This window comes from Rana temporaria, chromosome 8 (assembly GCF_905171775.1).
Source record: "Rana temporaria chromosome 8, aRanTem1.1, whole genome shotgun sequence".
NCBI lineage: Eukaryota > Metazoa > Chordata > Amphibia > Anura > Ranidae > Rana > Rana temporaria.
The window spans coordinates 99742966-99759909 of NC_053496.1; the positions used below are offsets into that span (position 1 = coordinate 99742966).

At 43.6% G+C, this 16944-nt stretch overlaps 1 protein-coding gene across 1 annotated transcript in view; it reads left to right on the top strand.

The window, feature by feature from the left end:
• PSD (pleckstrin and Sec7 domain containing) overlaps positions 1-16944 on the top strand; it is a 371343-nt gene that overhangs the window by 226555 nt on the left and 127844 nt on the right. The gene's annotated exons all lie outside the window — the stretch shown is intronic.

Sequence of the window (16944 nt, forward strand, 5' to 3'; positions counted from 1 at the left end):
TTGCCTGAAAATAACAAACTGAAACATTACTATTCAAGTAATAGGCTTTTTACAGTTCTAGAAAGTTTCCGTTTATTTGAGGATTCAGAAGCATCTCTCTGGCAATCATGTAGATGCAATATAACAAAAGACTGTAAATGTAAACCTCGCTTTTACTCCTGCTTTTTTTTGTATTCTACTCTGAAGCTTTAACAGAAAGAAAAGCTTTTTGAATAAGTAGATTACCTCTGTGCTTCAGGTAAGGGCTATTTAGTGGTGTAAGAGCATACTATTTTTCCCGTTTTATAAGTTGAATATAAATTCATATTTGAAACCAGTGACATAAGCTGTGGTTAAATTAATCAGGAATAATTGCGTGGCTGTGTGAACTGTGAATTAGAGTTCATCCTTACGTGTCATCACAATCACCAACACTGTAATATTCGTTTTCAAAAAGTCATTTAAATGCAGTAGGCAGTTAAAAAAAATGTGATCTATGTACAGATTGTTTCTGAAAACCTACTGTAATTGAATATTTAGAAATTTTTACTTTGCATACCTGTTCATGCAGCATACAGTATAGCCATATATGTAGTCCGTGGACCACATTCTCTTATGGATTAAGCCTCATTCACATGGGGCATTACATTCATTACATACTGTACATTCATTCATTCCATTCTTGTTTGGTGGCACAGTGATTCACAAGCGTTTTGAGGCTGTGCACCGACACAGATGTCGAATTAGGAGCAGCAGCTGTGTCGCAATTGACAACAAGAATGCTGGTACAGGGATGCACACAACACCTGTGCATCCCTTTGCTGGTAAAACATGGCCCTGCACAGGGCATGAATGCAATGGCCTTACAGAAAATTAACATGATTTTACTAGGGTCTTATAATGTTTTAACTTGGCTATTGGTAACACCTGTTCAGGAAACACTAGTATTTTAACACTCCAACTACATCTTTAGAACTTCCTAAGGCTTTCCCTCTGAAAATGTTAGTTGCCTGGATGGCATGTTGATCCAATGGCATTAGTTATGTTGTTCAGAAAGTTTGTCTTAGTAGTTGTAGTTGCACGCTTGTTGCAGGCCGGTACCTCCAGGTTTTAAAGCCAAAGTATCAGCATGGCAACAAAGCAGTTGGCAGTTTCATAAGGAGGGCCTCCTTATGTCTCTTGGTAACAAAGTATAAAGTCAACCTGTCAGGGGATAAACCTGGAGGCTGACATTTCTGATATTTCCCTCTGAAAATGCTGGTTGCCTAGTGCCTGTCACGCTGGCCCTCTTTCATATTTCTGAGTTACTGAGTTGAAAAAAGATGGAGCTAGGGTATAGTGCATTGTGAAGAGAGAGAGAGAGATATAAGAAAATGTAATGTGTGCAGTGGTGGGATAGCTGCCAGAGAACATAGTGTGGACAATGGTTGCCAGAGAACATGATGCTGATGGAGGGGGAAGGGCTACCAGGGATTGTAGTGTGGTAAATAGCTGCCAGGGAACATAGTGCAGACTGTGGGTGGAGAGCAGCATGATAACACAGTGTGGTTGAAGAGCTGCCAGAGAACAAGCTGACCATAGATGCATCGTTTTTTTCTTTTGATCAGCTGCCTGGCTGATAAAAGACACAAACAAGCAAACAGATTCTCCCATCCACATAAGTGAGGTGGATGGGGGAATCCTCCCAGGTGTGCTATTGTATTCTGACAGCAGGGACTCCTCTGCTGTCAGTATACATTGTTCTGCACTGTAGTTGATTGGCTGCATGTGCTGATCGAGTAAACATTTTCTAACATTCCCATTTGTGAGAAGACGATCATTAGATTTTCTTCTCTTGAGTTGGAAGGACCATAGGTTAGGGTTACCAGATATCCCTGGTTTCTGAAGACAGTCCCTGGACTGAGGACACTGTCCCCGGACCAAATCTGTCACCGGTTTTGTCCCCGGATTGGATTTGAACAGGGCCCCGGTCAATTTCAAAGACAGTCAGTGAAGAATAAAAAAAAATCTGAATTACACCCCCCCTGCTATGCTGCTCCTACTAGCTTAGGAGGGGGGGTGTATTTTTATCCATTATCTGTACCCCTCTCTGATTATCATGTGGTGGTCAGAGTGGAGGAACCATTTCTTCAGTTTCGGGCGCATTCCCATCCCGCTCCTGCTCACATGTTCTTTCTTGGCTCAAGTCCCAGCCAGCCACCTGCCTACTTATCTCCTTGCCTTCCCCGGTGGAGTGATCTTCCTCCGCTCCCCATCCAGTAGTAGCAGGAGCCAGAGAGTGAGACTTGAGAGGCTGTGAGGCCACTCAGGCGGGCAGCGGTGGCATTAGGCAGAGAGGCAGCTCAGCTGACAGTGTCCAGCAGCAGAAACAGAGGGAAACTGGATCAGATCCTGGGGCTGCCAGTGCCTTCAAGGCTTCAACACAGGTGTGCTTTGGGACAGCAGAGATGTCAACGGAGGGCCCCGCCTGAGCTGAGATGAGCCGACATATAAAGCGGCCCATCCTGGAGGGAGGATGACAGCTGTAGCGCTGGATCGACACAGGGGCTTGCCTTGTTCCTGTCCATTGATAATTACGGACCGGATTGGGACAAGTGCAAAGATGCCTTTTTTTCACAAGCATAACTCTTCTTTGGGGGGGTTCAGACACCCCAAACCCCCCCATGTCTACATCCATACCGTCCGGGACACTCCTCCTGATTGGCTGAAACACAGCAATGGCACCATTGGCCCCCACGGCTGTCAATGAAAGTCAGTCAATCAGGGTAGAGAGGGGGCATGCCAGGTCGGGGCTCCGTGTCTGAATGGACACACGGAGCTGTGACTCAGTTCGGGTGCCCCCATAGGAAGCTGCTGAATGTGGGGGGCACTGAAAAGGAGGGAGGTCCAGGAGCAGCAAAGAGGGACCCGAGAAGAGGAGGATCTGGGCTGCTCTGTGCAAAACTGCATAGAGGAGGTAAGTACAGGCAAACCCCACTTTTAAGTACGCAATGGGGTTTATTTACTATCGCTGAAGAGTGCAAAATCAGGCTCACTTCTGCATAGAAGCCAATTAGCTTCCAGGTTTTTGTTACCAGGCTTAATTGAACAAGCTGTTGTTAGAAGCTCATTAGTTTCTATGCAGAAGTGAGCCAGATTTTGCACATTCCAGCTATAGTAAATAAACCCTATTGTGTACTTAAAGGGGTTGTAAAGGAAAACATTTTTTTCATAATAAGCATCCTTTACCTGCAGACATTCCTCTTTTCACTTCCTCATTGTTCGTTTTTGCTCAGAAGTTGCTCTATTTCTTCTCTGTTCTGTTCAATTCCTGCTTGTCTGATTTTACTGACCACCGTGAAGGGAGGCTTTACTGCGGTAGTCGGTAACGTGCGCACCCTCTCCTGAGAACTACATCTGTGTGGCAGGACGCTCTCTACATGTTAGAGCAGTGTTTCCCAACTCCAGTCCTCAAGGCACACCAGCAGGTCATGTTTGCAGGCTTTCCATTATTTTGCACAGGTGATTTGATCAGTTTCACTGCCTTAGTAATTACCACAGCTGTTTCATCTGAGGGAAATCCTGAAAACATGACCTGTTGGGGTACCCAGAGGACTGGAGTTGAAAAACACTGTGTTAGAGACTTCAAGGAGGTGTGAATTACTGGGCGTGCCACAATTCATACTGGGAAATGTAGTTCTTACATGAACGAGCGATGCAAACCAGGAAATGAATGAGAGAACAGAAACTAGAATGCCGGAAGTGATATAGATGAAGGAATTTAATAGGTATTTACTAGTTTTTTAACAGAATCATTACACTATTCTATCTGTCTACCTTGCAGACATTCATTTTAGGCAAAAAAAAAATTTCCTTTACAACTCCTTTAACCACTTCCTTACTGGGCACGTATACCCCTTCCTGACCAGGTGAAATTTCAGCTTCTGGCACTGTGTCGCTTTAACTGACAATTGCGCGGTCGTGCGACATGGCTCCCAAACAAAATTGGCATCCTTTTTTCCCCACAAATAGAGCTTTCTTTTGGTGGTATTTGATGACCTCTGCGGTTTTTATTTTTTGCGCCATAAACAAAAAAAAGTGACAATTTTGAAAAAAAAGTCAATATTTTTTACTTGTTACTATAATAAATAGCCAATTTTTTTTAGAAAAAAAAAACATTTTTTTTCTCAGTTTAGGCTGATACGTATTCTTCTACATATTTTTGGTAAAAAAAAAAAATCGCAATAAGCGACTGGTTTGCGCAAAAGTTATCGCGCTTACAAAATAGGGGACAGAATTAATATTCATTTTTATTATTAATTTTTTTTACTAGTAATGGCGGCGATCTGCGATTTTTATTGGGACTGCAACGTTATGGCGGACACATCGGACACTTTTGACACATTTTTGGCCCATTCACATTTATACTGCGATCAGTGCTATAAAAATGCACCGATTACTGTAAAATGTGACTGGCAGTGAAGGGGTTAATACTAGGGGGGCATGGAAGGGGTTAAATGTATTCCCTGGGTGTGTTCTAACTGTGGGGATAGGGGGGTCACTGGGGGAGGTGACCGATGCTGTGTCCCTATGTACAAGGGACACAGATCGGTCTCCTCTCTCCCTGACAGGACGTGGAGCTCTGTGTTTACACACAGAGCTCCACGTCTTGTCCCTGTAGCCGCCGATCGCGAGTGCCTGGCGGACATCGCGGCCGCCAGGCACGCGCATCGGCATCTCAGGAATGCCGCGAGCACGCGTGCGCCGCCGGCGGCGCTCGCGCGCCCTCTAGTGGCCTGGAAGAGCGGAGGACGCATATATGCGTCCTGTCAGAGATTTAGAACCACCCTGCGGCCGCACATATTCGTACGGCCGTGGGGAAGTGGTTAAAAGTGGGGTATGCCTGTATAAAATGTTTGTTATTTCAAAAAAAAAAAAAAGACTTACAATCACTTTGCCTTTTGCATGGTGAGCTTTTTACTGATCTGAAATGAGATGCATTGTTGTCTGTGACATTGCACACAGCAATAAGTAATACAGCGATGAGTACAGAGCAGTAAAACAAAATATATATATTTTTTTATTTGAGTAATTTACTCGCATACATGTATTTATTCAAGTATAAGTGAGTACATTACAGTACTGGCAATGAAGAAGAATTTTATAGGGTTTTGTTTAAAGTGTAGGATTGGTACAAGGCCAACAAAGTGGCAGTCATTTCAATATTCACAGATGAAAGAGAAGATGTTGTTCTAACTGGGGGTCTGGAATTATTTCTAGGCAGGAAAGCAACCAGTCTGCCACATATCTCAGCAAATTCAATAACTTGCTGCGTAAAATAAAAAAATAAAAGTCACACATGATCCTCTTTCCTCAAAGAAAAAAAACAGCCACTCTTTTACCTTACTATAATGGTAAAGGTAAATGTGCCTAAATTTGTGGAAAGGTCAAACCTCTCCAGGAGGATTCCACCTGTTTTAGGATTTCCTTACTTTTTCTGACAACTCATAGCTCTTTAATTGCAAAGCTAGAGAAAATTGTAGATAGTGTAAAACCATAATCATTATGAAAATGTAATATAAGAACATAACATTGTTCAGTCACATATTGCTAGTGCATACCAGTACCATTGATAATAGCATGGTACAACACACAACTTCAAATAGTTCCACTGCTTGCTTCAATAATTCCTCATTTTGGGATAACAGTATGCCAGACTAATACCTGTTGGTAGTCACTTCAAGCAGGAATGTAGTAATTCATCTTAATTGAAATCTTACCAGCTTTGAGATGCTTTTGTGTTTCTGCACCTTTTTGTACCTTGAGTGTAAAATTTGATATACTACTGAATATGTGCCATTGTAGACCTTATAAAATACTGACCAGTGCTATTCAAACTGTAGCTGGTTGCTTAATAGCAGTTATTGAAATCATAATAGTATAATATAAAGCAGTGACTCATTCTTTTTGGAAATATTAATTGGGACATAATTGAGCATGATTATGCACCATTCTGTGTATGCTGCCAATTTGTGGTAGGTAGGTGGTAAGCTGATGCCAGTTCTGTTATTAAAAAAAAAATGAAAAAGTAATATTTTCAATGGTAATTTCTGTTGCATGCAGTGATTTATACTTTATTACCTTTGTGGAATTGTTGGTAATTTTTTTAAATAATAAACGATGTTGATGATGATAATACATCTTTAAAGAGACACGTGTTCATTCAGGGCCTAGTCTTGTTGCCAAGAGGGCCTTCTGCCCACTGATTCTCACCTTGCCACTGCTTTTTCCGACTCCGCAGGGAGCACTAAGTTCCTCATTAGGGGGAATGCAGCTGCAATGGAGGAAGGAGCATTAAGGGAGCACCGACAGGATATCGGTGGAATCCGGGGGTGGGGACTTTGCAAAGACACTGTCACTTTACCCAGATTGGACAAATTGTCAGTTTTTTTTTGAGCAATGGCATAACAAATTGCCATAGCAGCCCATGCAGCTACTAGGGGGCCCCACTAGAGAGATTGTTTGATGTCTCCATTCCAGGTCTGCATGTGATGGTACATTTCAGGGAATTAAAAAAAAACATATCATTGTAAGCACCCCTGTCAGTGTTAAATGTTTCTTTCTCAAACACTTAACTGCTACATGTGCAGCACAACTTGTTCTGTTCTAAAACAACAGACTTACTGGCCTGATCATCAGGGGAAAATAAAAAAGAAAGCCTGTAATAGAAAACGAATGCCAGCCATCACATCTAAGAGTAAGGTGCTTTAACCAAATAGTTAAAGGAGACCATTTGACAATTGGTTTCAACCAGAGCAAGAGTAAAAAGTCAAAGGACAAGGATGGAACTTTTTTGTCGCATCTAATGAGAATTAACAAATTTCAAAGAGTTGAATTCGCTCCCAGCAGAGAAAAACTGTAACTCTTAAAGTGGTATTAAACCCAAAAGAAAATATTTATTATATTGCAGCTTACCAGTTCTTGGATGTGATGGGTGTATTCATTTTCTTTTTTAGACTTTTTGTTATATGTTCATCTGGCAATCCAGCCAAGAAGTCTGTTGTTTTGCAAAGGCACAAGATCCCCAGCAGAATTTATCAGTTTACACAGATGAGACAAACCATTTAACACTGATAGGGGTGCTTATAATGATCAGCTTTTGTTTATTCATGTAAAACCTTTATTCTAAAAGGGAAAAAAAATGTTAGCTGAAGTGATTATAAAGTGTGAGCTAGAGATTGGCTTCTATTTGTTAGTGTATTTAAATCTACTAATGCAATGAGTATTGGGTGAGGGAGCTTTTTTAGAAATTCCAGCATGATCCCTTAGGTAAGGTCAAAATTGTAGAAAAAATATTTCCCACGTCTCTCCCGAGGGGAAGACTATGCAAAATTGGGATTTTAAAGTGCCCAAAAGTAGTAAATCGCTATGATATAACACACAAAATCACAGGATATTTTATTTATACAAAATTATTTCAAAAACTAAAGGAGTATAGACTCAGTGCAAATTGGTATGTTTAAAACATAGACAAATATTACAACCATCTTTGCTTGGATAAATAGCGGAAGGTATCTACACATTTTGCTCAGGAGGGCTTCTTCAGGACCCGCCTTGCAGTAATAATATGGTTTACAACTGGTAAGTAATACAAACAGTATATTAACAGAAATACATACAATGTCAAAATACCAAATAGATATATTATTTGAAAATATCATATCACCAGAATGAAAACAAATAAATAAACGGCAACAAAATCATACTATATTACTTGTAAAATTGCAACTATTGTGGTGTTGGTAGAAGGAGAGAGAGAGAAATTCATTGTGTGTCTCACTAATACACAAGGTGTATGACTGGCAAGATTACTAGTTGAAAACAGGGAAAAAATATAAAACAAAAAAAAGAAGAAATCTGCAGCTAATGATTGGTAAGCTGCAATATAATCCATTTTTGGTTTTGGGTTAATACTGCTTTAAAGTGGATGTAAATCTCACATATACCCAGTAAAGTGAACAGCCTCAGATGAAATCTCCCTACATAAGTTTTATGTGTAAATCTTCTGTCTTCAGCTTTATATACTGTTTAGAAAGTGCACATTGTGCTAGGAGATTTTCGCTTCCTGGTTAGCACTGCCGTGAAGCCTGGACATACAGCCAAGACAGCTGATTGGAGGAAAGGCACACATCCCCTCTCCTCATAGAGACTTTCAGCTCTGTTTGTTGTCAGCGGACACATCTCTGCTGATATCCGCATGCCCAGACATGTCAATGGGTTGCCCGCTCAGAAAAACAGACAGGCGGATCTTTGCGGCCCGATCGTGTGAACGGGGCCTTAGTGCTTTGAAGAGAGATAACAAAACACTGCAGATATATATGCCCAGCTCAAATTTCATGAATCGGTTTACATCCAGAGTCTTATATGCCTTCACTTGACTTGTCAAAGTAATCCAAAAGTAGAAAAGTCATCTAAAATTAGTCAAGTTCATGAAAACACTGGGGTAGATTCATAAAGACTTACGACGGGTGTATTAGTAGATACGCCGTTGTAAGACTTTCAAAATTACAGAAAACAAAAAAATGGCGTCTGCAAAAGTTTGGGCACCCTGCAGAGTTAATATCTTGTACTGCCTCCTTTGGCAAGTATCACAGCTTGTAAACGCTTTTTGTAGCCAGCCAAGAGTCTTTCAATTCTTGTTTGAGGTATCTTTGCCCATTCTTCCTTACAAAAGTCTTCCAGTTCTTTGAGATTTCTGGGCTGTCTGTCACGCACTGCTCTTTTAAGGTCTATCCATAGATTTTCAATTATGTTGAGGTCAGGAGATTGTGAAGGCCATGGCAAAACCTTCAGTTTACGCCTCTTGATGTATTTCCCCGTGGATTTTGAGGTGTGTTTAGGATCATTATCCATTTGTAGAAGCCATCCTCTCTTTAACTTCAGCTTTTTCACAGATGGCATCAAGTTACCATCCAAAATTTGCTGAAATTGTATTGAATCCATTTTCCTTCTACTATTTTCCCTATGCCACTGGCTGCAATACAACCCCAAAGTATGATTGATCCACCCCCATGCTTAACAGTTGGACCAAGGTTCTTTTCATTAAATTCTGTGCCCTTTCTTCTCCAAACGTACCTTTGCTCATTCCGGCCAAAAAGTTCTATTTTAACCTCATCGGTCCACAGAACTTGTTTCCAAAATGCATCAGGCTTGTCTATATGTTCATTTACAAAGTTCAAACGCTGATTTTTGTGGTGAGGACATAGAAGAGGTTTTCTTCTGATGACTCTTCCATGAAGACCATATTTGTACAAGTATCTCTTTCGTTTCCAATAGTTTTTTATTAAATTTTTCAAGACAAAAAAAATAAAAAAAAAATAGGGTGTACAGAAATAAAAAAGAGAGGGGGAGGGGGAGAAACAATCATAGCCTCTATTCGGAGGACTAGCATAGATACAAATGTTCGCAGGTCACAAGCAAATCATTAACTCAACTTTTAATACTCTTACTGCAATCATCTATCAGGACGGATAACTTAGACCCTGCCCCGGGTCTGTCATTTGAGGCACTATCTAGACCCATGGGGTCAACAAGTAACAGTCAGTTAAAGCTGATTCAATATATTAACCATGGGAAACAGCCTTATAAATGTATAAAAAGGAGAGGGAAGAGAAGTAAGCAAGATAGAGAGGAAAAGGAGGGAAAAGAAGAAAAGAGAAGAAGAAAGGGAAGAAAAAAAAAAAAAAGGGAGGATGGTGCATCCCTACCCCGGCGGCGAGAGGGAGATATCAGAATAGTATAAACCCGTTCATTGGCACAGATCAATGTACCGTCGTGAGATAAGAGATCCAAGGGTCCCACACCTTGTCAAAAACCGCTACTCTGTCGTTCAGAATGGCTGACATCCTCTCGTTCACCATAATCCAAGACAATTTAGACTTAAGTAGACAAAATGGGACAGTGGGGGACCTCCAAGACTTTGCAATGGTTATTCTAGCTGCCACAAAGATAAAAGCTATCAGTTTTCTCAAGTGTTTTGTTGTTCCCTCCACCAGGCGTCCCAGCAGTGCATGGAGAGGCGACTTAACAAGATTCACCTGGGTTAGAGAGTAGATAAAATTATAAGTGCGTATCCAAAAACGTCTCACCCTTTGGCACGTCCACCAAATGTGGTACATAGTACCATCCGCACTGCACCCCCTGAAGCACTGCGGAGACGCCCCCGGGACAAAGCTAGCAATACGTGCAGGTACCATATACCAACGCAATAGTACTTTATAATTAGCCTCTATTATAGAGGTGTTGATATATGACTTCGAGGCTCCCTGGATCAGCTTACTCCAGTCCGCCATGTCCAGTTCCATACCAATATCCTGTTCCCACTTAGTCATATAGGCCATTTTTTGGGTACCAGAAGACAGCAGATCATAAATCAATGATATGTGACCAGAGTGTTTGTCAAAGGTTCTGCAGAGTTGTTCCATAGCCGTAGATGTAGTAAGATCAGAAGTGCGATTTAAAGACTCCAGAAAATGCGCAATTTGAGCATATCTAAAGTATTCAGAGTTCGGAAGACCGTATTTCTCCTGCAGAACCGTTTTTGACAAAGCCCCCTTATGATCGCACAGATCTGCTATCCTCAATAAACCCTTATTGGTCCACCAGGAGAAGTCCTGGGGACGGAGACCCGGGGTGAACAGGGGATTGTGAAATAAGGGCGCCATCGGAGTGTGTGGCGACTTGAATCTGTAAGTTTTTGACAAGCGATCCCAGAGGCCCAGGGAAAACGATAACGACGGGCACATCATAGATGGTCTATCCCGTCCCCTCAGCCACATAAGGTGGCTGACCTCTCTGTCTGGGTTCAGAGAGGACTCCAACCCCATCCAGAGCGGCTTGGACCGACCAGTATGAAATCGGATCAACTGGGCCAGTTGAGCTGAATGGAAATATTTTAGAAGGTCCGGCATACCTAAACCGCCGCCCGATTTCGGAGAGTATAGTGTCTTCTTGTTCACCCTAGGCCTCTTATGGTCCCATATGTACTCGAGTAATTTAGCCTGAAACCTCTTGAGGTCCGCCCCAACTACAGCTATTGGGAGGGCCCTGAAAAGGTATAACACCTTTGGTAAAATGGTCATCTTGACCGAATACAGCCTGCCGAACCACGACGGGGGTTTGTTTGACCACCTTTGAAGGTCCTCCAGCAACTTTCGAAACAGTGGGGGGTAGTTCTTCTGATACAACGTAGTAAGGGTTGGAGTTAAGTAAATACCCAGATAAGGGAGTGCCTCTTCCTGCCAGCTAAAAGAGTAGTGTCCGCGCAAAGCACGAACTACATGGGGTTGTAAAGAAATGCCAAGAGCCTGGGATTTGGAATGATTGACCCGTAAACCTGTAAATGCCGCAAAATGTCCCAGCACCGCGTTTAGAGTAGGCAGTGAGGAGACCGGGGAGGAGAGGAGCATCAACATGTCGTCCGCGAACAGCGCACATTTGTGCTCCCGCCCTCCACAACTAACCCCTAATATGTCAGGATGTATTCTAATCTTGGTCGCCAAGGGCTCCAAAGCCAGGATGAACAACAAAGGAGATAGCGGGCAACCTTGTCGGGTACCCCTATTTATAGAAATATCCCGAGACTTATAGCCCTTGACCAGCAAGTTTGCAATAGGGGCGCTGTATATTGTTTGGAGTGTTGTCAGGAATCTTGCACCAAACCCGTATCGTCCTAGTATAAAAAAAAGATAGTCCCAAGACAGGGAATCAAACGCTTTTTGCAGGTCTAACGAGAGCAGTAGAGCTCCCCTCCGTCCGCCGCCATCCCAACCCGAATTTATCGCGGATATGATGTCAATGATTCTCCTAGTCTGATCTGGGGCCTGTCTGTGTGGTACAAACCCCACCTGGTCCGGATGGATATATCGAGCTAGAAACGAGTTCACACGAGTGGCCAGTATTTTTGTCAGTAATTTAAGATCCACATTGATCAGTGAAATTGGGCGATAATTTGTGCAATCACTATGATCTTTATTAGGCTTAGGGATGACATGTATGAACGCCCTATTCTCCTGTGACGGGAGAGGGAGCCCTTTTCGCAACCCATTGAAAAAGGCACAAAGGCGCGGTGCTAGGATTTCAGTATATTTACGGTAATAGTGTCCAGTAAACCCATCCGGACCAGGCGATTTAGAAGGGTTCAGGGATTTAATGGCCGCCACAGTTTCCTCTATAGTAAATTCTTCCTCCATTAGATCTACATGGTCTTTGGTTAACTTGGGGATGGGTATATCTCGCAAAAATGCCTCTGCCTGATTTTGATTAAAATCACCCGAAGATTTATATAGTTTGGAGAAAAACAACGAAAACTCTTGAAGTATTTTGTGGGGGTTCTGGGTGACTTGGCCAGTCCCGAGACGTAATTTAGGGAGAGCGGGATTAAACGGCCTAGGTGTTAGTTTTCTTGCCAGCAATTTATTCGGTTTGTCCCCCAAGGAGTAAAATCTATGGCGCGACCACCTTAGATATTTCTCCGCCTTCGTAGTAAGACTCAAATTCAGAGCTGTACGCGCTTCATCGATTTGAGATCTAAAATCGAGGTGTGGGTTAGATTTTTGCTCACGCAAGATGCGCCGCAACTCTTCATCCTGTTGACATATCATGCGTTCACGCTCCCTCTTAACCTTAGTGGCAAGCTGTATAAACGTGCCCCGAATCGTGGCCTTATGGGCCGCCCATAGCGTCACTGGGGAGGAGACTGAAGAGAAATTTTCTCTAAAATAGTTTTGTATCGCCCGCTCAATTTCTCCCTCAAAGATCGGATCGTTAAGCAGTGACTCGTTCATACGCCACGATGGTGGGCTTGATTTAGCCCAAAGATCAGTTAGCACTACTTGAACCGAAGAATGATCCGACCATGCTATTGGGAGTATCTTTGCAGACGAGACAAACGAAAGCAGGGGAGAGAACGTGAACACATGGTCTATGCGTGAATATGTCCTGTGTACATAAGAGTAGTGTGTAAAGTCCCTATCAGTTGGGTGAGCATCCCTCCATACATCTATCAGGTCGTAACTATGTAGAAGACGCGCCAGTGCCCCACTCAATCTAGAGGCGTGTTTTAAAATCCCCTTCTCAGAGTTCGATTTATCAAGAACCCGATCTAGCGACGTGTTGCTATCACCTCCCAGGATCACATGGCCCGCCACATGGGGCATTATGGTCTCCAGCATGGTGTGAAAGAAAGTTAGTTGACCCGTATTAGGAGCATAGTACGACAGGAAGGTGACCTCGCTCTCGTTAATTTTCCCCACCACCATGACATATCTACCCTCCTTATCTCTAAGTACAGTGGTAGGCGTGAATGGGACCTTCTTGGCAAAACAAATAGCAACCCCTCGTTTCTTATCAGGGCCATTAGACGAATACACCGTTGTGTATCTCGCATTTAAATATCTAGGGGCAGAAGTCTTTGAAAAATGTGTCTCCTGTAGGAGCAAAATATCCACCCCCATCTTGTGATATTGCTGGAAGGCCTTCGCTCTTTTAGTGGGGGAATTGATACCCTGCACATTATGTGTAAGAATGGTGTATTTGACAGGCGGCCCGTCAGCCATGGTGATTCGGCAGGCTGTACTCACGGTTTTGAAGCTTCGAGGACTCAGGCCCGATACGTCCCGGGCATTGTAGTTGTATCTCATTTCGGGAGGGGGATGCACCAACAGAGAAGTGAACTCGAGAAAAGAAGAGAAAGATCAGGTTATAGAGGAAAAGACATAGAAAAAACCGGCATGTATTCATCTTATCACAGGCTATCTTAAACCGGTTTAATAACATTTGTGTCCGGGAGAAAAACCGGAGAAAAAAGAAAATGAACAAAAACATCCAAATAATCGAAAAGAATGGAAAGGAGGGGGAAACAAATATTTCCCCCCTCCCCTCCATTGACACACCGTTAATCAGCGTGTATTCGGGGGGTGTAAAAACACCCATCAACTTGGGTGAAGTTACCTCTACTCGGAGAGGAGAGACAAGTTCACAAAACGTGGCATGCGATACCACCTCGGCCCTTTGTATACTCCAATCTAGACGGACAGGTGGCACCAGTCAGTCAAACTAGATATCTCCTATAGGAGGAAGTAAAAACAGAAAAATAAAATAAAAATAAAAATTTGTAATTCCCATTCGGGATCAGATCCTCTCTAAGTATAAACAGTGTGCACAATTATATCTGCATAGAAAAATACAAAATTAACTAGAGGATAAGCATGAATAGCATGAAAACCATACGTCCTTAACTTTTGTAACCCTCACTGTGGGAGGGATTCATCCCGCAAACCTATAAAGGGCAAAACGGGACAACAGGAAGAATAGAATTAGACACCAACTATGCCCAAAATTCAAGTGTTCAAGGGGGGCTTTCTGGCTCTAGAACGGCCCTGCTGGGACCATAATGGGGAAATCGGCCCATCCCCCCTTCCAGACGCGCTGGTGGGAGTCTGGGGATCCAGGGATATCAGTCCCAATTCTTGGAGCAGCGCCTCCCCCGATTGGAACGAGTTGAAAGAATGGGATCTACCCTTGTATGAAAACGACAGTTTGAACGGGAATGACCATCGGTACTTGATATGGCGATTGATGAGATGACTCAAGAGGGGTTTAAGTGTTCTTCTCTTCTGAATTGTTGATTGAGAGATGTCCGCAAAGATCTGAACCGGATGTTCCAGGAGCGTAACATTACCCATCTGCCTGGCCTCCAACATCACTCTCTCCTTGATCCTGTAGTAGTGTGGTTTAACTATGACATCGCGTGGTAGGCCATCAGGCCTGGGGGCCGTCAGGGCGCGGTGCACTCTGTCCAGTTCTAACTGATGAGGCAAGATATCTGGGATCAATTGCGTCATCAAGGCGTGGATAGTGTCCTCTAAGTTTACCACAGTTTCCGGGAGACCCCGCACCCGGAAATTGTATCTCCGGGATCTGTTCTCTAAATCTTCAATTTTTGCGTTAGCATCATCTAATTGATCTTGTAACGAAGTGATCATCTTAGAGTTTTGATTAACCCGCTTGACTGTACCATCCATTTTGGTTTCAATGCTATCCAACCTCACTCCAATGTCCTGAAAGTCAGACTTTATCCCTGAAGTTATCATTGTGCAGGCTTTTGTTAATTCCTGTTGTAAAAGGGCTGAAAACTTGGCCAGGAGCACCGCGTCCCCAGAGTATGATGAAGCCTGAGCAGGGGCTAAGGGCAGTGAATGACCAGTACTATCCTGGCTGAATGATAGCTCAGCGAGTTCAGCCATCTGTCTGTCCGTGGACGAAGCAGGGGAGTCAGCAAACACTAACAGTGTTCTATTAGGGGAGTCTAGCAAGGGAGAATGAGTAGGCACATTGTCCATATCTGAGCATGGGGAGGGAGTTCCATCCTGGGACTGTGAGGAAAAAGGATCCCTGTGAACCACAGCCTGCACTGAAATCATATTCCCAGGGCCATGTAGAGCAGTCTCTAGATCCTGGCCTCTCCCTGCTGGCGTGTCACTGCTTCCCAGCGCCATTTTAGGCAGGGAGGCCTGTTGCATGGGGGAACCACCTCCCCTTCCAGCTGCCGATTCCTGCTGTAGCAGTGTCTGTCCCCAGGGAGAATGCATCTGGGAATGAGGGCCTTTCGGGCTCAAGCCTCCCCCTCCCTGCCTCACCTCCTTGTCCAGAAGATCCGGCTGCGCCCGGGAGCCGCCACGTGAGACGTTCCCCTTGCTCGGCGCCATCTTAGCTTGTGGGGATTGCTGCAGGGCCTGTGAGGATCGCGTCTTGCGGGTCTGCTGGGAGGGACGGCGCTGGCTGTGCTTGTTACCGGCTGTCCTCCGCTGCATGATCCGATCCCCTCAAGGTAGGTGCTGGTTAGGAAACAATCCGCCCGTCCGATCGCTAATTGTAGCAGGTAAGGGCCGAGGCTTGTGCGGAGCTCGATCAGCTCATGACCGTCCTCGGCGCCGCGCGCATGCGCACCACAAGTATCTCTTTATAGTGGAATAGTGTACCACAACTCCAGTGTCTGCCAGATCTTTCTGGAGGGATCGTGCAGTCAAACGTGGGTTTTGATTTGCTTTTCTCACAATCCTGCGAGCTGTTCTGTCTGATATTTTTCTTGGTCTTTCAGATCTTGCTTTAACTTCCACTGTTCCTGATGACTGCCATTTCTTAATTACATTCCAAACAGATTATATTGACATCTGAAAACGCTTTGCTATCTTCTTATAGCCTTCTCCAGCTTTGTGAGCGTCAACTATTTTCAGTTTCAGTTTTCTAGACAACTGCTTAGAAGAACCCATGGTGCTGAATGTTGGGGCAAGGTCAGATGAGTCTGGGCATTTAAAACCTTTGAGATTGACATCACCTGGTCTTTCCAGACGATGATTGAGAACAATCCATGACACTGGAAGGTCTCAGCTTTGCAAAGGGGGCAGTGCATGCTATAAATTATGCAGGGTGCCCAAACTTTTGCAGACGCCATTTTTTTGTTTTCTGTAATTTTGAAAGTGTAAATGATGGAAATAAAATCTAACTTTTTTTGACATATTATAATAATGTCTAATCTGTAATTTGATGCCTTTTGGAGATTTTTCCATCTTTCCTTGGCTTCAATATGCACATTAATACAATTTTTTACCTGGGGTGCCCAAACGTTCGATCCCCACTATATATATATGTGTATAGCACGTTCTACCTTGGGTAGGTGCTAAATGTAAGGGTTTTTGTGTGAGCTGCCAGTACAGGTAAATTTAAGTAGGCCTATGCTGCAAGCTAGGCTTGTTTGTTTTGATCTTTGGGACAGGGGAGTGGTTTAGTGTAGCAGTAGGTGACTGACATGTACTTCAGCTCTTGGGCGCCTCCTCTGTTTCCAGAGAGAATGTTCTGGAAAAGGGGCAGGGCAGAGAGCTTGAGTGACATGGGGTGTATGTGAGTAGCTCTGACCAATCCTCAACT